The following is a 23,169-nucleotide window of genomic DNA, read 5'->3' as shown; positions in this document are numbered from 1 at the left end:
AATACCCCAAAAAATAGAAAACCCTAGAGGTGTCGACGAAAAATTGTTTCAGCCGCGCGAGTTCCAAAAGCCACGAAATCCAATCTCGAGCCCATTCCGGAGAGGAACACGATCATGGAGGGGTTCACCATCCTCATTCGTGCTCCTCCGATGATGCGTGAGTAGTTCATATTAGACCTACAGGTCCATAGGCAGTACTTAGATGGCTTACTCTCTCGTTTTGTTTCTCAATACAATGGTCTGTTGGAGATCCATATGATGTAACTCTTTCTTTCGCGTCGTGTCTGTTGGGATCCGATGAATTGTGAGTTTATGATCAGATCTATGAAAAGATAGTCATGCTTGAGTATTATAGCCTCGTATTTCTTCTCCGGTATTTGGTTTTTGTGTGGCCAACTTGATATTTTATCTTGCAATGGGAAGAGGTGCTTTGTGATGGGTTCGATCTTGCGGTGCTCAATCTCAATGACTGAAAGAGACATGAAACACATGTATCGTTGCTATCAAGGATAAAATGATGGGGACTATTCCTACATGAATAGATCTTGTCTACATCATGTCATCATTCTTAATGCATTACTCTCTTTCTCCATGAACTCAATACACTAGATGCATGCTGGATAGCGGTCGATTTGTGGAGTAATAGAATTAGATGCAGGCAGAAGTTGGTCTACTTCTCCTGGACATTATGCCTATATACATGATCATTGTCTTGAATATATTCATAATTATTTCCTCTTCTATAAATTACCCAACAGTAATTTCCCTACCCACCATTTGATGTTTTCTCGACAGAAGCCACTAGTGAAACCTACGGCCCCCGGGTCTACTTCACATCATCTATTTGCAATCTCTTTTTTGCTATTCGTGTTTCTATTTTATTTACCCTTTTATTTTAAGATCTATATCATCAAAAACCCAAAAATACCTTGTTGTGTTTTATTTGCTATCACTCTTATTTGCATATATCAATCTATCCTTACTTCACCCACGAGGGATCGACAACCCCTCCATGCATTGGGTTGCGAGGATTTGCTATTTGTGTGCAGATGTTGCTTACATAGTCTTGTGCATTTTCCTACTAGATTGATAACTTGGTTCCATAACTGAGGGAAATACTTGTCATCGTTGTGCTACATCAGCCTTTAAGATTGGAGGGAAACCAACGCAATCAGCGGGGAGTTAAGATTTCTAGCGCCATTGAGGGAGTCCTGGATTTGGGGGTCCTCGGGGAGCTGGCCGGTGGACCGCAGCATCATAGTTCGGGTAACCGAAAACCATCGTATGACGGAAAGGAAGCTGTGAAGACTGGCGTGGACCCCAAGCTTAGAAGGACTAGGTCGTCTCATCTACCCCCTCGCGATAGTCGGTAAGTTGTAAACCTTAGGGTCACTGGTGTCTATATAAACCAGAGGACCTTATCTGTGTAGAAAAGACTGAATCATCTATGGTTTAGCATATAGGACCTCAAGGTAGATCTACTCTGTAATCATCTTCATCAATATAATCGAGCAAGACATAGGGTATTACGTCCATAGGAGGGCCCGAACCTAGGTAAAACCATCGTGTGACCTTCTTCATCCAACCCATCGATCCTAGGTCCGCAATTCGAGACCCCCTACCGAGATTTGTCGGTTTTGACACCAACATTGGTGCTTTCATTGAGAGTTCCACTGTGGGATTGCCAAAAAGTTTGATGGCACGATTAGTGATCATCAAGGAGATCTGTAACAAGGACTTGTTTGTCCCCGGACAAATCTTCACGTTCGGAAGCATTGTTCTGCACGCTGATCCGACCGGACGCCTCAGCCAGATTGGAAATTTCCCCCGGCTAGGAAGTCAGGTTCAGGAGCCTAGAGTTCACCGCTGACCCTCGGGGAGATCTTGTGTTGACGGGGTTTCTACTTCACTTAAGGAACACATGATCCTCGACGCTTCAATTTCCGAGACCGTGAACCCAATCGCCTGGACGAATCTTACCTCTTGTCCGGCCTCAAATCCTATTGTGCCTAATGTGTCCGAATTCGCGTCAGCCTAACTCCCCCCAAAAGTGACTTCAAGCGCCATCCGGGGATGAGTGACACACCTTGACTCCGAGAACACAAGCAACATAAGCACCGTCGAGATCCTAGTATTTCATAAATTACTCGATCAAATCCAGTCTATGGGTGTAACGGATAGCTAGGGCACGATCTACGACAGATAGGGATTAGGCCTGACATCAGAGAAATTCATGTCCCGCCCATCACGCATCATATCAGCACTATGGAGTGCTGAGTTAGGGGCTAGCCCCATTTCAGTTGCCGCAATCAAGAACGCTATCTGTCCTGGTCACTAGCCGTCTGGACCCGTCTAACAACCATGGGCCAATGGTTAACCCCATTTGCACTCCTGTTAAGGATGTGGTGGCCGAAGTCCTAGTAGGAAACCAAAATTTAATCCCGCCCACCACCCAACTCGCGTGCCTATCAGGAATAAAGTTTGGATTAAACCCGCATGCATTCATTCAAAGGCAGGGGGAGTCAGTGCACGGCCAGGTTCTAACTTCTTCAATGAAGAGAAGACTGCAGTGACCATAAGATAATAAGCACCTTTCGAATGCATTGTAGGGACGAGGGTATTCCAAATGCCTAGCTCGTCGTTGAGTGCAAACCCTTGCCGAACTATCAAACCTAGTGCTCAAGTACTGCGCCATGGACAGTACGTGGCAAATGTAGAAAATGTGCATTGAGCGTGATTACATCGAGCACAACATGCAAATTCGGAAAAGATACTCACCCCCACTTACGGGGCAGGTTACTTCTGGACTTGCAGAAAATAGAAACAAGTCACAATCAAAGGGTCGGTCAGTCCTTGACACATTACTGGACAAACCATGCCCCATACACTTCGCCCCACCGGACTCGCCTTCCACTCACAGCCTTAGAGCCTGTTGGGTCATCCGCCAAGTCGCAAAAAGCTGGGAATCAATCCTTCAGATACCGAGAACCGAAGAGTCCTATACAACATCCATAAATAATACACATGACTTAATGATCAATGAAACATTCTCCTCGGCGAGCGAGCGAAAGAGAGCCTTTCGAGAGCTCCATCAAATCAACCATGTGGTGGCGGCAAACCCATGGTCAAACAGAACTATCACTTTCGACCACAGGGATGAGCCCGTCAGACATACTAATCGGGCACTTGCCTCCCTAGTGCTGAACCCCATAGTGGACGCTTTCAGATTAAGCAAAGTGATAATGGAAGGAGGCAGCGACTCAACCTCATCTACGAAGATACGTTGGAGAAAATGCAATTCGACCGATCTTGAATTGAGCAAAGTTCAACCAGCTTCCGAGGCATTATACCCGGGAAGGAGGCCCGTTGTACCACATGCATAACACTAGATGTGGTATTCGACACTCCCGAAAATTATAGATCCGAAGATCTATTATTCCACATCATGCCATTCCACAGTGGCTACCACGCCCTAGTAGGACGTGAGGCCTTCACGGGATTTCAGGCTATACCGCACTATGGATACATGAAATTAAAGATGCCAGGGCCAAACGGTATAATCACGATAGAAAGTGACCCCCACAAGGCACTAAGAGCCGAAATTAAGACGGCATCTCTAGCCTTGGAGGTATTGGTAGAGACCCCCGCCGCAGAAGAACTAATGACTCTGCAGTCCGTAGTGGACAAAAATGATGTAATCCTCGGCAAGCGACCCAAATCCACGTCTTTCAAGCCGGCGGGCGAGATTATCAAATTCCACGTACATCCAAGGAATGCTAATAAAACTGCGTCCATTGGATCTCACTTGGAGCCTCCGGTAGACGACGCAGCACTATGCGCCTTCCTATGCGAGAATTGGGATATATTTGCCTCACACCCCTTAGATATGCGAGGGATCCGAGGGGAAAAGGCAAAGCACATCCTGAACATAATGGTAGCCTTCAAGCCGGTTAAACAAACCCTGCGACAATTTTCTGAACCCAAGCGTCAAGCCATGGGGGAAGAACTAGCCACGGTATTGGAAGCCGGGTTTATCAGGGACATCAAACACCCCGATTGGCTCGCAAATCTGGTCATGGTGCCAAACAAGGACAAATCCTGGTGGCTGTGCATTGACTTAAAAGACTTAAATAAGGAAGGCCCAAAGGACCCTTTTCGTCTGCCCTGAATAGACGAGATCATCAACGCAACAGCTCGGCACGTCTCTGTGTGTGTTCTCGACGCTTATTCCGGATATCACGAGATCAAAATGAAGGAATCCGATCAGGCAGCCACCGCCTTCATAACCCCCTACGGGCCATTCTTCTTCAATGCAATGCCCTTTGGGTTAAAGAACGTATGCGCCACTTACCAGCGCATGATTCAGACATGCCTGAAAAAAAATCGGCAAAACCATAGAAGCATACATGGACGATATGGTCGTGAAGACCTGACACATCAGCCAGCTGGTAGACGATCTTAGGGAAACCTTTACTAGTCTCCGGGCATATGACATACGGCTTAATCTGGACAAATGCGTCTTCAGAGTACCAACCGACAAAATCCTCGGGTTTATAGTGTCACAGCGTGGAATCGAGGCAAATCCGGGCAAAATCCGAGCATCGTCCGAGCTCGCTATTCCAATGGAGCTGCCACATGTCCAAAATTTGGCAATCTGTGTTGTGTCCTTAAGCCGGTTCATCTCTCGCCTTGGAGAGAAGGCCCTCCCACTATACAGATTGCTGAAGAAGATCATGAACTTCAAATGCACAGAGGAGGCCACTACGGCCATGGAGAAGATCAAAAGGCTACTAGCTAGCAACCCCATCCTCGCAGCTCCTTACACACGGGAACCAATGTTATTATACATTGCAGCCACCAATCAAGTGTTAAGTGCGGTCCTCGTCATAGAACAAGAGGCTGAGAGTCACCAACCATGGATACAAAGACCTATTTACTACGTATCCGAAGTGCTCAGCCCATGCAAAATCAGATACCCACACTACTAGAAGATCGCCTACACAATATTCATGGTGTCACACAAGCTCAGACACTTCTTTCAGGAATGCACTGTCACAATGACATCAGAAGTGCCCCTGAATGGTATAATTAACAAAAAGGATGCTACTGGCCGGATTGCCAAGTGGGCAATCGAGCTCCTGCCATTTGAGATCACCTACAAGCCACGGTGAGCCATCAAATCTCAATTACTGGCCGACTTTGTTGCGGAATGGACGGAGGCCGAGGTCCCCAAAGAGTATAGCACTTACACACATTGGATCATGTATTTTGACGGATCCAAAACTCTTGCCGGTCTAGGAGTCGGGGTCATCCTCACATCTCCTACAGGCGACAATGTCTCGTATGTACTACAGATAATGTATGCTGACTGCAACAACACAGCCGAATACGAGGCATTATTACATGGTCTTCGGATTGTCGCCTTGATGGGTATACAACGGCTTGAGGTACAGGGAGATTCTAACATTGCCATCTCGCAAAACAATGGCGAATTTGATGCGAGAAACCCGAAAATGGCCGCGTACACAGACGTCGTACTTAAAATATCGTCATGATTTGAGGGACTAGAATTCCACCATATCTCAAGAGACAACAACGAAGTCGCTGACATTCTCGCCCGCTTAGGCGCAGCACGCGACCTCGTCCCCAACAGTATATTCCTCGAAAGGATCTTTAAGCCATCCGTGGTATGGCAGGACTGTAAGTGCATCTAGTGCCCCTTAGTGATTTTGGTGGTTTGAAGACTTATAGGTTAAGTATCTAATGTGTTTGTGAGTGTACACAAGATCTATAAGTCATTGAGGAGTTTGAGATAGTTGAAGAATGTCGACCCCTAAAAATATATGTCTTGAGTTGAACAAATTGGTCTGAAGCTGAAGAAATGAATCGCAAGGAATCTTCGATGAAATTGATATTCCTCATGAAGATACTAATATTGAGAAGACCGGTGGTTCCTGAAGAAAATCATTCTGAAGAATTTGAAGCATGAAGATTTACACTTTCTGTTTTACTTTCTTCGCATTTGAGTAATAGGAACACCGTACTGTTAAAGGGAATCGAAGTTACACTATGGAATGAATTTCCTCATGATGCTCAACCCAAGTCTAATCCTACCAAAAGCCTCAAGTGAGGAATACGAGTCACATGAGGACTCTCACAGTTGAGGGTTCCGACCGTTTTGATAGCCACGCCAAGTCATTGGTCTTATCCATTCCAACGGTCATATTATTTAAGGGCATTAGTGTCAAATCATGTCGGGATGCTCACAGGCTATAAATAGCCAACCCCACAACCACTAGCCGGTTGGCTGCTCTGTTATAAACTGACACTTGTCATAAGAGCAACCCAATTCCTTAGAGCCTTCGAGAGTAATTCATCAGTGAGGAAATACACCACCCACCGAAACCACAAACCAAACCTAGTGATTGAGCATCACTGAAGAAGTTGTTCCTGTGTGGGACTGAAGCATTTTAACTTTGAGGACTGTGCATCCTCCAAACGGTTAGGCGTCATGGTTTAGAGCTTTCCAGCAGTCAATTGTGGATCGCTGGGTGACCTAGTTTGTGAGGGTTTGGAAGTCTGCCCTGAAGACTTACCACGAGTGTTGGGCGAGGACTGTGTGTCCTTAGCTCAAGGAGAATATGGTAGGGACTGTGTGTCCCGGGACTGGGTGTCCTTTGGTTTCAATACCAAGCCGCTCCAAACTAGATGTACGACTGTCACAGCAGTTGGAACTGGGTCATCAACGACAGTCTTCACTGAGAAACGGGTTCTAATTCCTCAACTCTTTACTTTCCCGTATTATGTGTTGATGACTTTCACTGTGACTGTTTGAAGAATTTGCTGAGTACTTTCTCCGAATTTCCTCAACCCCAAATTCTTCACATTAGTTATTTCTCATCTGTATTCTACGTGCCTGCTCACTGTGCAATCTCTTTTCACATTCTTCACTCTCAAAAACTGCTGTTGTGAAACTTTGCACTTCTGATCCTTTACTGTTTCCGCTGTAAGTTAGTCATCAGTGAGGAATTTTCTCAAAAGGAATTTCCTCAGTGATGAAATTCTAAAAATCTCCTATTCACCACCCTCTAGTCGATATAACGCAGTTTCAATTGGTATCAGAGTAAGGTACTCCCTTGTTCTGTGTGATTTTGGTTTAACCACCTGGAGTTTTAGTTATGTCGACTGCAGGCATGTTTAAGGTGACTGCAGCATGTCCTACCTATGAAGGAAAGAACTTTCCCTTTTGGAAGAACAAAATGCAAATGCATCTATAAGCTATTGATAATGATCTCTGGTATATTGTGGAACATGGCGTCCCCATCATCTCTGCCAGTGTCTCTGCTGCTGATGTGAAGAAATTCAAGAAACTCGATTCTCAAGCGAAGAACATCATTTGTGGCCATCTGAGCCCAGGCCAGTTTGGAAGAGTAAGTGCTTTGGGCTCTGCAATGCTGATCTAGGAGAGACTGTGCAAGGTAAATGAAGGAGTATCAACCCAGCGTGACTCTCGTGTTGATATTCTTCGCAATCTCTTCAATCGCTTCAAGAGACATGACAATGAAAGCTGCCAAGACACCTTTGATCGCCTCACTGACATATCAAATGAACTGCAAGCACTGGGAGATCCAGACATCACTGATCACGAAGTTGTGAAGAAACTGCTGAGATCTTTGGATTCTTCATATGATACTTTAGTTTTGATGATTCAAGAAAGACCAGATTACAAGATGCTTGATCCAGCTGATATACTAGAAAGGCTAAATACTCATGAATTCCAGCTAGAAGAAAAGAGAGATCTATATGGACCAAGCTATTCCAGACCACGTGCACTGAAGGCTAGAGCAATTTCCTCATCTGAAGACGAAGACACAGATGACAGCATTTGTGACCCCGAAGAATTTGGACAGGAGCTTGCAATGCTCGTGAGGAAATTCCAGAGATTTACACGACGTGGTCAGTTCGGTAAATCTTTAAGAAGAGACATGAGGAAATCAGAATCTTCATCTGAGGACTACAAGAAACGAACCTGTCACAAGTGCAAGAAATCAGGTCATTACATTGCTGATTGTCCCCGTTGGGGAAAGGAATCAAAGAAGAAGAAATACAAGGATGACAGTTCTGATGACTCGAAGAAGAAGAAGAAATCTTCAAAATCCTCATCTTCAAAGCCCTCATCGCACAAGAAGACTAGTTTCAGAAAGGCGCGGGCACTTATTGGCAAGGAAATGGACTCCGAGGCAGAAACAGAGGAATGTGATGAAGAAGAGGGTTCTGATGAAGACTCAGAATCCGGACAGGCTAGTCTTGCACTGGCAACCACTTTCTTCAGCAAATGAATCTTCAACCTTGAAGAAAATGATAGCACCATCCTCACTGATGACTATGCTGATGACTTCGCTCCAACCTTTTGCTTCATGGCAAAAGGTTCAAAGGTACCAAATAATGCCTCCTCCTCTGATTCAAGGGACTGTGAACCTGATAATTATAAGAAACCCAGTTACACTAAACTTGCAATCATTGCCACTAAACAACAAACTGCTCTGGAAAAGCTTCAGAAACTGCTAGATAAAAGTGATGATCTGTTGAATGACGAAATGAACCTTACCCAAATCCTCACTGATGACATGAAAAGTCTTCAGTCTAGATTTGATAATCTTTAGGATCGTTATGATACACTCCTCACTGATCATGAGAAGCTTTCCTATGAATTTCTTCAAAGGAAGCTTGATCTTGAGAAGCTGAGGATGTCTCATGATGATCTTCGTATGGAAAATGATTCATTACTAGCTCAACAGATCAGCGCTAGTCAAGTTGAATTCATTCCTCCATGTCTTAAATGCATTGAGCATGAAACTTCTAATTCCTCACCAGAATCATCAAATGCTACTATTGCTACAAATTCTTCAACTGCACCTGCTGTGTCTATTTCCTCACTTGAGGAAAACACAAATGTTACTGATGAAAATGCAGGGTTGAAGGAATTATACGTGACAGGCATATACAAAAGCCTCAAAGGACATCAAACCCTTTGTGATGTGCTCAAAGAGAAGATCTTGAACAGGAACCCGAGGAAAGAAGGAATTGCCTTTGTGAGGAAATTAAATGCTGATGGATCTTATTGGAAACCTGAGCAGTATCCCAAAACCTCATGGGTTGCTGCTACTGGGCCTCCTTTTGATCCATCCAATCTAACTGGCTTTTCATGTGAATTATCCTATTCCTCAGATGAGTCATTTGACTCCAACTATAAACTGTTCAAAAATCAATCAGGTGAAGTATTTGCTCGATATGTTGGAACTAACTGCAGGAATGGCCCTCCCCTGAGGAAAATCTGGGTTCCCAAAAGTTGTCATGAAAATCTTCAGGTGAATGTCCTCATGACACCACCACTGAAGAATCGGAACCCCAGATCAAATTCCTCAGGAGGACCAAAGTCTTCAAGAGGATCAAAATCCTCAATGGGTCAAAACTATGCTCGTACCCATGCTAATGCGTCTATCATGCAGGGAAAATACAAGGAATATGAATATGAGCATTACTCCTCAAATCACTATATTCATAAATCCTCAAACCAATTCTCTGCATATTCATATGAGTACTTTAATCCCCTACTGTTAAGAGAAGTGCATTGTCTTCAATGCCACCTTTCTCATATGGTGCTCGCAGGATGATGAATGCTTTGCCACCCCTTCAGATGTGGGTGGTGAGGAAATCGAACTAATCACTTCTGCAGGTCAGGTCTCCAGATGAAAATCATCATCTGAAGAATGTGCTGAGACCTGAGGAAATGCTTGATAGGACGCAAGCTAATGATTGATGAAATAAAAATATTTCACACGTCCATACATTTCTGTTATGATGAAATTACTGATCTGATGAAATTAGTATCATATTCTTCAAATCTGAAGCATATGAGATGGTAAGCTGTACTAATTCATCTGTAGGATGACAAACCCAAGAATACTGAGTGGGTTCTTGATAGTGGATGCACACACCACACGACTGGTGATAAAAGCTTACTGATGAGTATGCCACTAACTCCATCACCTCTGAAGCAAATCACATATGCTGACAAAGGTAAAAGCAAGGTATTGGGACTTGGCAAAGTGGCTATTTCCAAGGATAGGCATATGGACAAAGTGATGCTTGTTGAATCCCTTGGTTTTAACCTCATGTCAGTCTCGATGCTTTGTGATCTTGATATGATTGTTATCTTTGGTAGATATAGATGTGTAGTCATTATGGAATCTGACAGATCCAAAGTCTTCGAAGGTGTAAGAAGAGGGGATTTGTACATTGTTGATTTCTCTACAGGTCCTCAACCAGCCACTTGCTTTCTAGAAAAAACCTCAGAAGGATGGTCGTGGCACCGAAGACTAGGTCATGCAGGCATGAGGAATTTGCACACGCTCGCGAAGAAGAAGCATGTCATCGTCATCGAGTCAGTCAAATTCCTCAAGGATCATCTCTGCGGTGCTTGTGAATCTGGGAAAATGACCAGATTCAAGCATCCCTCTAAAACCATCATGACCACTACACGTCCATTCGAATTGCTTCAAATGGATTTATTTGGACCTACTCACTATGCCACACTAACCAATGCAACATCCTTATATGGCTTCGTCGTAGTTGATGATTATTCCAGATATACTTGGGTGCATATCATAGTGTATAAAACTGAAGTGCAGGAAATCTTCAAACGATTTTCTTCAAGGGCCTCGACGAACTTTGGCATCAAGATCAAACATATCAGGAGTGATAATGGAACCGAGTTCAAAAACACTCGTCTTGATGATAATCTTGATGAACTTGGTATTACTCACGAATTATCTGCTCCTTATACTCCTCAGCAGAATGGTGTCGTCGAAAGGAAGAACAGGACTCTGGTTGAAATGGCGAGAACTATGCTTGAAGAATATAAGACTCCTCATCGCTTTTGGCCTGAAGCAATCAACACTGCATGCCATATCATCAACAGGGTATATCTTCACAAATTCCTCAAGAAAACCTCATATGAACTCCTTACTGACAAGAAACCCAATGTAAGTTATTTCAAAGTCTTCGGTGCAAAATGCTGGATTAGAGATCCTCACCATAGCTCAAAATTTGCACCTAAGGCACATGAAGGTTTTATGCTCGGTTATGGAAAGGACTCGCACACTTACGAGTCTTCAACAACTATCACAACAAAGTTGTTGAGACAGTAGATGTGCGGTTCGCTAAAACTAATGGCTCGCAAAGAGATCAATTGCCTTCTGATCCAGATAAGCTATCCCCCGAGGAAGCAATAAAGCTCAAGCCTACTGAAGACATTGCACCCACTGAGGAAATTGGTGAAGAAACGATCCCCATCACTGATAAAAACCAAGAAGATGCTCCTGAGGAAATTGCACCAGCACCACTTCCTCAACCCAAACAAAATCCTCAACCAGCTCATCCGAGGATTGCAAACGAAGTAGAACTTGACAAAATCCTCAACGACATCAACGCGCGAGGTCCTCTCACTCGCTCAAAAGCTTCACACTTAGTTAACTTTTGTGGGCACTTTTCCTTTGTATCCATCACAGAACCCTCAAAAGTTGCTGAGGCTTTTCTGGAACCGGAGTGGATCCAAGCTTTGCAAGACGAACTTCTTCAATTCAAGCTGAATGACGTATGGGAGCTCGTCAAACGACCAGATCCTCGCAAGCAAAATATCATCGGCACCAAGTGGATTTTCCGAAACAAGCAAGATGAGGACGGTCAAGTGGTGAGGAACAAGGCAGGACTTGTAGCCCAAGGCTACACCCAGGTGGAAAGAATAGATTTCGATGAAACTTTTGCACATGTTGCTAGACTTGAAGCTATTCGAATACTACTTGCTTATGCTAATCATCATAACATCATCTTATATCAAATGGATGTGAAAAGTGCATTCCTCAATGGTAAGCTTGAGGAAGAAGTATATGTTGCTCAGCCCCCAGGTTTTGAGGATCCAAAGAATCCAGACAAAGTCTTCAGACTCAAAAAGGCTCTTTATGGTCTCAAGCAAGCCCCTCGGGCATGGTATGATACGTTGAAGGAATTCCTCATGAAGAAAGGCTTCAAACCTGGTTCACTTGATCCAACTCTTTTCACTAAATCCTATGATAATGAGCTATTTGTGTGTCAAATATATGTCGATGATATCATATTTGTCTGTACTAACAAACGATACAGTGATGAATTTGCTTACATGATGAGTGAAGAATATCATATGTCCATGATGGGGGAGCTGAAATTCTTCTTAGGTCTTCAAATTCGTCAACAAAGCAATGGAATCTTCATATCGCAGGAGAAATACCTCAAGGATTTTCTGAGGAAATTCGACATGCACGAATGCAAAGGTGCCAAGACTCCAATGCCTACCAACGGCCACCTCGGCACTGATGAAAATGGTAAAGATTTCGATCAGCAGGTATATCGTTCTATGATTGGCTCTTTATTGTATCTATGTGCATCTAGGCCAGACATAATGCTTAGTGTTTGCATGTTTGCACGTTTTCAAGCAAAACCGAAGGAATCACACCATAAGGCTGTGAAACATATTCTTCGATACTTAGCTCACACACCAACACTAGGATTATGGTATCCCAAGGGCTCCAATCTTCATGTGGTAGGGTATTCTGACTCATACTATGCTGGTGACCGTGTGGATCGCAAGTCAACCTCTGGCACATGCCATTTCCTCGGAAGATCACTAGTTTGCTGGTCCTCAAAGAAGCAGAACTGCGTATCACTCTCCACTGCCGAAGCTGAGTACATTGTTGCTGGTTCTTGCTGTGCTCAATTGCTATGGATGAAGAAAACCCTCAAGGACTACAGCATCAACATGAAGAATGTGCCTCTCTACTGTGACAATGAGAGTGCTATCAAGATTGCATACAACCCAGTACAGCACTCGAAGACTAAGCACATCTAGATTCGTCATCATTTTCTTCGGGACCATGTCCTCAAGGGCAATATCCTCATCGACCATGTGAAGACTGATGATCAACTGGCAGATATCTTCACTAAGCCCTTGGATGAGAAAAGGTTTTGCAAGTTGCGGTGTGAGCTAAATATCTTAGAATCTTCAAATGTTTTGTAAAAACATGCACACATCCTAACACTTATGCAAAGTTCATGGCTTAGATGTGCAACACATGATGAATCGATTTTCTTCAACTCATGAAGAATGTCACTCTGAATGTGAAGAAATTAACGAAGAAATTGATTCTCAGGGCCCTACGACAATTGTACGTGGCGTTTGTAATCAACATTCTTATATGGTGGGTCACGCCACCGCCAAATGTGAAATTCCTCAAGTTGTTTTTCTTCAAATGATCAATTACCTCACAATGCGTTTTTCTTCAAAACAGATGTTCTTCATTGTGATGATTTATCAAAAAATCTTCAAAAATACTTGATGACTTTCATTTGACTAGATAGACTGTGATTTAAAGTCCTCGACAGCATTCACTTATTGTTATTTCTTCAAGTTGATATTTCTGCTAAGTGAATGTCATCGGACCCTACTTTCCCTCTATGCTATACTCATCCAGTCTATTCAATTCTTCATATGCGTTCTACTTGAAACTTTGTTCAAAATCCTCACTGCGTCCTTGTCAGTTGATGATTTTGTAACAAAAATCCTCCAATCTTCAAAAATTGTTTCTTTAAAGACACAGTAACTAAACCCCCACTTCCCATGATCGGATAACCACGATCTCCACTATCTCCACCACACTATTAGGGAGCTACACGTGTCCTGCGGAGACGAAGAGGCAGGGGCGGTTTGGTCCGAAATTTTCGCGCCAACAGTAACTTTTGGCTATAAATATGTCCTTATCCCCCTCGGCGTAGTCTTCTTCGCTCCATTGCTCTCCTGCCACTGCATACACCACCGAACCCTAGTGCCATCGCTGGTCGTCTCGTCGCCGGTGAGGAAGAGCTTCACTGCCTCGACTTCTCCGTCGCCGAAACCACGCCGGAGTCGGACCATCTTCGTCCGCCGCCGCCGTAGACGTCCTCTGTCGCCGAGTTAGGGTGCATTGGACACGCGACCGAAGAGCTTCTCCACACACACCTTTCTGTGTTCTTCGTGCGCACCTTCCAGGGTAAATAAATCCCATTTTTAGAGCAAGTTAGATCTAAAATTTTACATCTACTATGTGAAATCTGTTTTTCCTCAAGATACGATGCGCACTTGATTTCTCAAACACTACCTATCACCACAATCATTGATGAACTATGCTAAGCATCTAAGATTTTTACGAGATTCCTCAATTGTGTGAATTTTTGGATCTGTACAACTCTGGAACCCAAGAACAATATGCTTAGGAAAATTCCTCAACCACTGGTTATATTCCTCAAACTGTCAAACTTTGTCATTTTCCTCAAATCTGAGAATGCATATGACCTCTCCAAATTCCTCACAACTATACTCTGTTCATAGGTACACACATGTCAGCTGATGAATCTCTCGGTTCTCATCACATTAACTCATTTGCAGCATTTCTGGAAGAAACTCTTCAAGGCTCATCAGAATCCTCAAGAGTTCAAAGTTATCAGCAAAATCCTCAACTGAAGAAAATGGAGGATGACAGAAAATAGAAGGGAGGAAAGAAACTTGAGCAAAACACAGTTGTGGATATACCTGAGGATATTTACTTGGACTATTGCACGCCTGATGAAAATGAGACAATGGCCAAGAGAAAGATACGGCTGCAGAAGATTGAACGCCAATGGGTGAAGGAATAGAAGGAGTACAGGTTTGTGACTCCCAAATATGCGAAGAAATTCACTGTGAAGCCTCCTGGCAGAAGGGCCCCACTTGAGGATCATCAAGTAGCACATCCCTCAAGCCTCATGACAATTGATGACTATCCAGATGAGAAAGAAAAGCATCTGGCTAAGCTCAAGAAGCAGGCAGAAGCTGCAGTGAGGAAATTCAATGAATCCTCAGCTGCTGCCTCAGCTGCTCCTACTTCCTCTGCCGCCGAGACCTCTGGTTCAGCAATTCCTCAACCACACTCTGTGTCGTCAAAGCCAAGGGCTCCAAAGCCTCAAGAGAAGTCTGCTCAGGCTTTAGTCACAAAACCCTCAGCATCAAAACCTTCAACACCAAAACCATCTGCATTAAAGCCCTCAGTACCAATCTCCTCAGTACCAAAATCCTCAGCTCCACCTCCAAAGCCTCAAGAGAAACCAGTACAGAAGCTGGTCATGAAGCCTACGACCGCCAACTCCATCTCCTCACTCCCAGCTGCAACCAGCTCGGAGACAAAGTCTTCACCACCTCCTGCGAAGACTTTGGTAACTGCTGAACATGCAACTCTGCCAAGCCCCAGCAAAATCATCACCGTCCCATCTGCATCAGATGACAGTGATGAATATGATGATCAAACCCTGCAAGCCATCATCAGAAACAAGCAAGAGAGAGTAGCTCAAGCATCAGGCAGTGCCATTCCTCTGGCCATGGACCCCAAGGTCCTCCTTGACTACATCAACATCTGGTATGAGGACCCAAACACTCCGATTGATGACTTGAAGCTTCCGCCTGGCATCAGTCACATGGTGACCACTTTCATCAATGAATCCAAGTGGAAAGAACAGCAGGCCAGGCAGGCCAAAGTTGCAAAGAACAAAAAGGAGAAATTCCTCAGGCAGAATCTCCTCAAATTGACTCCTGATGCACTGGTAACAACACAGGCAGAGCTGCAAAAATTGACTGGCAAGTACGCCAAGTTGTCAGATCGCAAAAGCCTCAAGAGCAATTTCATCAAGCTGGCCACTAGTGTTGTTGATGACTACAACCAGAGAGCCGCACCCCTAGCACCAACTCCTCAGCCCTTGATTGAGGAGTCAACAGATGAATCTCCTCATGAGGAGGAAACTCCTCAAGCTGAGGAAGTACACCAAGAGCGCCGTGTTGATGAACCGACCATTGAAGAAATCATCATGGAAACTCCAAATGATGAATTTGCTGCCGCTGATAAGACTGCTCCTGATCCAGTTGCTTCATCAAACTAGGCTGATGACTCTGTTCCAGCTGGTTCCTCAATACCAGCTGAAGAATCTGTAGAGAAAACCCCTTCACCAAAAGCTTCAAAGGTGAAGAAGATGATTCCGTCTGCATCAGACGTGAAGAAAACAAGGGCTGCTGAAAAGGAAGCCAAAAAGAGAAAGGCCTCCTCAGCAGAAGAAGAAACAGAGGCGAAGCGCCTCAAAGAACTTGAAGAATCTGCTCATCTGGACCTTGTGCCCCTGAATGTCGCTCCTTCCTATGAGATGGTCATCATTGATGATCCAGCGAAAAAGGAAGATGTGGAAATGAAAGATGTCGCCCCTGAGGAACACACTGATGAGGAAATTCAGATAGACGACAGTCCTCAACCTCTCATTCCTCAGACAGAAAATGTTCAAGCATCAGCTGCATCAGCTGATGAAACTGCCTCTGTGACAAAGCCAGCTGAGAAAAAAACAAGCTGAAAATCCTCAAGCTGACGAAATTCAACACTCTGAGCAGACTCCTCAAAGATTATGAACAGGCTGATCCAACTCCTCCAACTGAGAAAGAAGCAGAAATTCCTCAGCCTGAAGCTCAGCCAGAGGAAGCACCATCTCCCCAGCCTGAAGTACCAGCTGCTGAAATTCCTCACCCTGAGGAAAATGCTGAAGAGAATGCACCTGCCCAAGACAATGCATTCATTGTGCTCAACCCAGAGACTGCTATTGTTGTCTCCCCTCCTATTCCTCAGCAAAATCTTCAGCCAGTTCAGCGTCAGCCATTCTCCAAGCGTCCAAAGTTTCAAAAGGAGAATTTCTTTGAAGAACGCATGTACTTCATCGGAGAGAACCCCTATGACAAGCCTCAAATGAGGCATATGAAGTTTTGGACTAGGACTCAGATGAACTACTATGCCTCTGTGCTCTGTGGACGAAACAAGATATTCCACCACAGGCATATTCCTCATGTTGAGCTTGAAGCAATACCTTGCCTGGAGCCAGTCCTCAGTGTACTCCATGATGCAGGTTTGCTCCCAATGTGCTCCGACATATCTGACTGGAATAGCGAGTTAATTCTTTAGTTCTATGCCACTCTTCAGATATCTGGCAACCCTGAAGACATCAACACTTGGGTGTTTGACTGGATGTCACAAAACACGCACTACAAGGCTCCTGCTACTGAACTCCTTAGAGAACTGCCCGTACCAATTCCCTCATATGAGGCTCTGAAGCTCTATGGTGAGCGTGAGCTGCCAAATGGAATGATGGAAGTCCTCATGAAGCCTTTGGCTGAAGGAAAATCTTCAAGAACAACCTTCCTCGTCGACGAGCTCAAGTACACACCCAGGTCTGTCTACAGAATCCTCTGCAGTGTGCTCGCGCCGATCAAAGGCCATGACGATGAAGAAGATGTTGTAGGCCTCATGAAGAATATCCTCTTCAACATCATTCATAGTATTCCTATCAACATCCATGATTTCTTCTTGAGGACTTTGGCCGACAATGCTATGTGTCCTTTTGATCACAAGATATATGCCCCATGGATCATGAGATTCATTAGGACAAGGACAGGCATCAACTTTCTCGCTGAGTGCCAAAACCATGTTGGTTATATGCCTCCTATCCGGGTCAACAAGAAGACTTTGGAGTCCATTGAAGGCAAAGGAAAATCTGTGATTGAAGAAGGCAGTAGGTCCCTAGATGGCCAGTTCAGAGAGCGAGAAGCTTATTCCTCATGGGATGATACTGAGACTCGTCCGACAAGCCCCGTTCCTCCTCGCGTGATGAATACCAGAGAGCTCCTCCTCAGTCTTCACCAGAAGGTGGATCAAAACCACAAATGGGTCAAACGCCAGTTTGGTGCCATTATGAAAACCCTCACTGAAACACAGAACTCTGTGAAGCTCAACCATCACTATCTGCATGAGGTTTTTGATCGCACCTGGGCTACACTTGCACATCTGAGGACTCAGACTGAGCTTGAAGAAATGGACTTTGAGCAAGACTTTGACTGGTCGTGGCCTCCCAAGAAGAAGTTCAGGCCTATTCCAGTGCCAGACCTTGAAGACAGCTCTTTTTCTTCATTCCGCACTGCTGAATCTGATGAAGAACTGCTCGACATTGCTACCGGTCCAAGGAAGAAGACTACCCCCAAGAAGCATCACGGCTCTTCCTCAACCGCCAAGGAGTGAAGTCTTCACGGGCGTTAGTCCTCGGTTTGTCCCTTTTTGTTACTTGATGACAAAGGGGGAGAAACTTGAGAGTTAGTCTTCAAGCGGGATATTTTTGGGGCTTATAAACTATATTTAAGTTACAAACACTTGGCTCTTCTGAAGTTTTTATGTAATGAGTTGTAACTTAAGCCCGATGGTACTCTGATGCTTTTGAACGTTTTTCTTCACATGCTTATTCCTCAAGTTTTAATGCACGCATGCTGGAATTCGCCAGATACCATCTCTCATCATGCATTTTCATTTTCTTCATATGATATATTATATGTATGCATGATTTACAAGACTCAGGGGGGAGATCTCTATGATATAAATCATCAATGTGCATTTGCTGTAAAAAGCAAAATCCTCAAGATATGCACATCTTCAGGGGGAGTCTCTCTGAATCTTGATTTCAAATTCCTCAAAATGAGTATTTACACTTCATATTTTTGATCCCTGTTGAAGACTTAACCTAATTGTCATCAACCACCAAAAAGGGGGATATTGTAAGTGCATCTAGTGCCCTTTAGTGATTTCGGTGGTTTGAAGACTTATAGATTAAGTATCTAATGTGTTTGTGAGTGTACACATGATCTATAAGTCATTGAGGAGTTTGAGATATTTGAAGAATATCGACCCCTAAAAATATACGTCTTCACTTGAAGAAATTGGTATGAAGCTGAAGAAATGAATCGCAAGGAATCTGCGATGAAATTGATATTCCTCATGAAGATACTGATATTCAGAAGACCGGTGGTTCCTGAAGAAAATCATTCTGAAGAATTTCAAGCATGAAGATTTACACTTTCTGTTTTACTTTCTTCGCATTTGAGTAATAGGAACACCGTACTGTTAAAGGGGGTTGAAGTTACACTATGGAATGAATTTCCTCATGATGCTCAACCCAAGCCTAATCCTACCAAAAGCCTCAAGTGAGGAATACGAGTGACATGAGGACTCTCATAGTTGAGGGTTCCGACCGTTTCGATAGCCACGCCAAGTCATTGGTCTTATCCATTCCAACGATCATATTATTTAAGGGTATTAGTGTCAAATCATGTCGGGATGCTCCCAGGCTATAAATAGCCACCCCCCACAACCACTAGCTGGTTGGCTGCTCCGTTATAAACTGACACTTGTATAAGAGCAACCCAATTCCTTAGAGCCTTCGAGAGTAATTCATCAGTGAGGAAATACACCACCCACCGAAACCACAAACCAAACCTAGTGATTGAGCATCACTGAAGAAGTTGTTCCTGTGTGGGACTAAAGCCTTTTACCTTTGAGGACTATGCATCCTCCAGACGGTTAGGCGTCATGGTCTAGAGCTTTCCAGCAGTCAATTGTGGATCGCCGGGTGACCTAGTTTGTGAGAGTTTGGAATTCTGCCCTGAAGACTTACCACGAGTGTTGGGCGAGGACTGTGTGTCCTTAGATCAAGGAGAATACGGTAGGGACTGTGTGTCCCGGGACTGGGTGTCCTTTGGTTTCAATACCAAGCCGCTCCAAACCAGATGTACGACTGTCACATCAGTTGGAACTGGGTCATCAACGACTGTCTTCACTGAGAAACGGGTTCTAATTCCTCAACTCTTTACTTTCCCGTATTATGTGTTGATGACTTTCACTGTGACTATTTGAAGAATTTGCTGAAGACTTTCTCCGAATTTCCTCAACCCCAAATTCTTCACATTAGATATTTCTCATCTGTATTCTGCGTGCCTGCTCACTGTGCAATCTGTTTTCACATTCTACACTCTCAAAAACTGCTGTTGTGAAACTTTGCACTTCTGATCCTTTACTGTTTCCGCTGTAAGTTAGTCATCAGTGAGGAATTTTCTCAAAAGGAATTTCCTCAATGATGAAATTCTAAAAATCTCCTATTCACCCCCCCTCTAGTCGATATAACACACTTTCAAGGACGAGTATGGGAGCAAAGCAGCCGATAATGTAGGGCAAACAGTACCCTCCATCGCAGCTGAGCAAGACGATCAAGTCACCGGTGGGCCCTCCATCGAAGAATCGCTCCATGGAATGAACCATTCCTTGCTTATCTATTGCACAAGGAACTCCCGGGGACCAAACCGAGGCACGACACATCATTCGCCGATCCAAATCATGCAAAGTCCATGACGGCGAGCTATATAAGAAGAGAACAACATGAGTCCTCCAAAGGTGAATATCTGAAGACAAAGGGAAGCGGTTGCTAGCTCAAGTACACGCGGGTATGGGCGGCCATCACGCAGCAGCCTGGGCCTTGGTCAGTAAGGCCTTTCGAGCTGGTTTTTTCTGGCCTACAGCTCGGGAAGATGCACACGCACTTGTTCGGTGTTCCACATGATGGCAATTGTTCGCAAATCAAAGCCATATGCCCCCTACAGCTCTTCGGACGATTCCGATCACTTGGCCCTTTGCAGTCTGGTGTCTGGTTATGGTCGGACCACTTAAAGGGGGGACCAAGAAAAATAAGTATCTCCTAGTCATAGTCGATAAATTTACTAAGTGGATAGAGGCAAAGCCGATTAGCTCGGTCAAAGACAAGCCAGTCATCGAGTTTATATCGGGTGTCGTGCATCGTTATAGTGTCCCGCATAGTATAATAGCCGATAATGGATCGAATTTTACCGCCGAGGAGGTAAAGGATTGGTGCGCAAATCTGGGCATAAAGCTCGGTTACGCCTCAATATACCATCCACAAACCAACGGGCAGTTCGAACAAGCAAATGGGCTCATTATGAGTGGCATTAAACCACGACTAGTACGTTCTCTTACAGAATCCGACTGCCATTGGGTGGAGGAACTTGATTCCGTACCGTGGGGCTTGTGTAAAACCCCGAATTGATCCACATGATTCACGCCATTTTTTATGGTATACGGGGCCGAATCAGTTCTCCCCTACGGTATTATCCCTGACACACCTTGCGTGCGTATGTATGAGGAAAAGGAAGCCGAGCTGGATCGGCACGACGACTTGGATGACTTGGAAGGCGTGCGCGACATAGCTCGGGCCCGATCAGCTTTTTACCAGCACCAAGCTCAGCGCTATCAAAGCAGGGAAGTGCAGGCCAAAACATACAACGTGAGTGAGCTAGTATTACGACTCCCACAGAAGCAAAATCATGAACTTCACCCAAAATGGGAGGGCCCCTTCATAATTGACACGATTTTAACGTTAGGAGCTTATCGTCTTCGCAACCCAGGAGACAATCGCCTGGATCCAAACCCATGGAACGCGGCTCGCCTTCGGCGCTTCTACGGATAGACCAACATTGTCACCCTTGTATATTATTCCTTTTCTTTTTCTTTAAAACACTTCTTGTTTTCTTTTCTTTTGTAGGGTTTTCTTAGATCATCTCCAGGTGAGTTCGGCTTAACTGAATGCTTGTATTTTCATATTTGAATACTCATGTTAAATAGAATATTCAAAATAGCACCTGGGAGCTTCGTAACGAAGCAGAAAGATGTGTTCATCACACCTACATATTCTTCCATATAAAACTTCAATTTAAAGTAAAATTCATGCCATTACATGCATCAATTGGACTTAAGATCTTTGCCAAGTTGGGTTCCCTTGCTCCTGTGCTTACTCTCTATGTTCCAGACCTATTCGGCTAGAGAGTAAAGCGAGTACCTGTGTGATTTATACTACTAGTTTACCTGGACTCGTACCTCAGACGGGTGAAGCCGAAAGCTAGCGTTCTTAATACACAACTTGATCGGCAGCAAAGGAAGTCATTTTAAACCTGCAGTCACTGCCATTGTATGTCCAAGTTACTTGGACACACATTCGCAAAAAGCTACATATTACGTAGCACCCGGGAAAAGGAACCTATAAAGGAACTATTTTTTCTAGAAGATGTTTCTTACATTTAGCCGTAATATAACATAATCCCCTCATACCGTCTTTGTATGACAAATGCTACAAAAATGATGGGAGGTATCTTAGTACACACTATGCAAAACAGTATATATGGCTACCCCGTTGGTTGGTCCAGACCATCTATAATAGTATTCAACGCACAATCTTCATGCGATAGACGGGCTGCCGGCATTACTTGGTCGTACACCAGGTGTAGAGGTATCTCCCCGCCGTCAGGACCCACAGGACCAACTAGGGCCATGTGTTCAGGATTAAGACGGGTGACGCGAGTCTTCACCATGGCCCATGCTTCCCAAGCTCCTTCCCGGCGGGCTCAAGTCTTCCATAGCTCGAAGCGGCTCCGTGCTTTTGTGAACAACTCGGATAGTTCGGCCGTCCCTTCCAGTGGAGTTTGGTCCGGCCATAAATCTTGCATCATATTCCGCATGGATTTTTGAGCACGCTCATGAACAGTGGAAAGCTCTTGGAGCATACCCCCTTCAAAGGAACCATCCTCTGCCATGGGGCGCCCGATCAGGAGACATTTTCAAAAACAAAAGAAGATAGAGATTTTTCAGAGTACCGTCATCATAAGGTGATTCATCACACAAACAGGTTAGCGATGTTACTCAGAGTATATGTCGCTCTTTAAACGATGATTCTCTTTGTTGTTGTGCGCGAGCTACGCTTTCAGCGTCTCAATCTTTTCGGCTTGTTTTTGCTTCTCTTCCTTAAGTCGATTGTTTTCCTCGCGGCTTCTTACTAATATGCGTTGACCGGCTTCGAGCTGAGATTCGGCTAACCTTTCAGAATTTCAAGCCGCATCGACATCCTTGTGCATATGCTGAGGGATAAACCTGCTATATCCAAAATCCCCTATTGAATATGTAGTATTATGGACTTTGGTATACTACTGATACATCCATTTTGCATCATGCTTTTATATCAATATTTATTGCACTATGGGCTGTTAATACACATTATGGTACAATACTTATGCCTTTTCTCTCTTATTTTACAAGGTTTACATGAAGAGCGAGAATGCCGGCAACTGGAATTCTGGACTTGAAAAGGAGCAAATCTTAG

This window comes from Hordeum vulgare, chromosome 3H (assembly GCF_904849725.1).
Source record: "Hordeum vulgare subsp. vulgare chromosome 3H, MorexV3_pseudomolecules_assembly, whole genome shotgun sequence".
NCBI lineage: Eukaryota > Viridiplantae > Streptophyta > Magnoliopsida > Poales > Poaceae > Hordeum > Hordeum vulgare.
Note: the sequence above shows the minus strand (reverse complement) of the source record.